The sequence below is a fragment of the Mastomys coucha genome, chromosome X, assembly GCF_008632895.1.
Source record: "Mastomys coucha isolate ucsf_1 chromosome X, UCSF_Mcou_1, whole genome shotgun sequence".
NCBI lineage: Eukaryota > Metazoa > Chordata > Mammalia > Rodentia > Muridae > Mastomys > Mastomys coucha.
Window position 1 is genome coordinate 52,649,510 of NC_045030.1, and position 585 is coordinate 52,650,094.

Genomic DNA, 585 nt, shown 5'->3' on the forward strand with positions numbered 1-585 from the left:
TTGCCCTTCCTTCAGTCTCTGCTCCATAGTTAATCTCTGCAACTCCTTCGGTGAGTATTTGGTTCCCCTTTTTAAGAAGGAATGTTTAATCCTAATTTTATTTGAAAGCCTCAACTACTCCCATTGTCCCTGTAGTCTACCAGAAGGAGGAGCTTTTTCACACTTCACTCAGGGAAATGAATGACTAGAAACTTTCCATTGAAAGAATCCTATGTTGAAGGCTGCCTTTCAGAAAGATTATATTCACAGTGACATGTAGGATCAGCTCAGATGAAGAAGTGGAGACCAGGGGCTAATTATTGCAAGAGTGAATAGCAGAATAACACACAGAGAAAGGAACTGGGGTTGTGAGAGTTTAAGATGATAATACAAAAAAATGTAGGATGTGAAATATAAGCAATAGAGTAAAAAATGAGTTAGGCTTTATGCCTGGGCAAGAAAAGGAGGAATGAAGAAACAGGACTTTGTTTCAGTGGAATGTGAAACATTTGGTTTGTGCATAGTAGCTATTAGGAACTTGATAACCATCTAGGTGCTGATGTCTGTCTTAGTGTTCTTTATAGGTGTTTGTGTGTGTGTGTGTGT

The 585-nt window shown here is 38.8% G+C and overlaps 1 protein-coding gene across 5 annotated transcripts in view; it reads right to left on the minus strand.

The window, feature by feature from the left end:
- The window catches only part of LOC116092406 (fibrous sheath-interacting protein 2-like), a 31,044-nt gene that overhangs the window by 559 nt on the left and 29,900 nt on the right, over positions 1-585 (minus strand). The window lies entirely within an intron of this gene.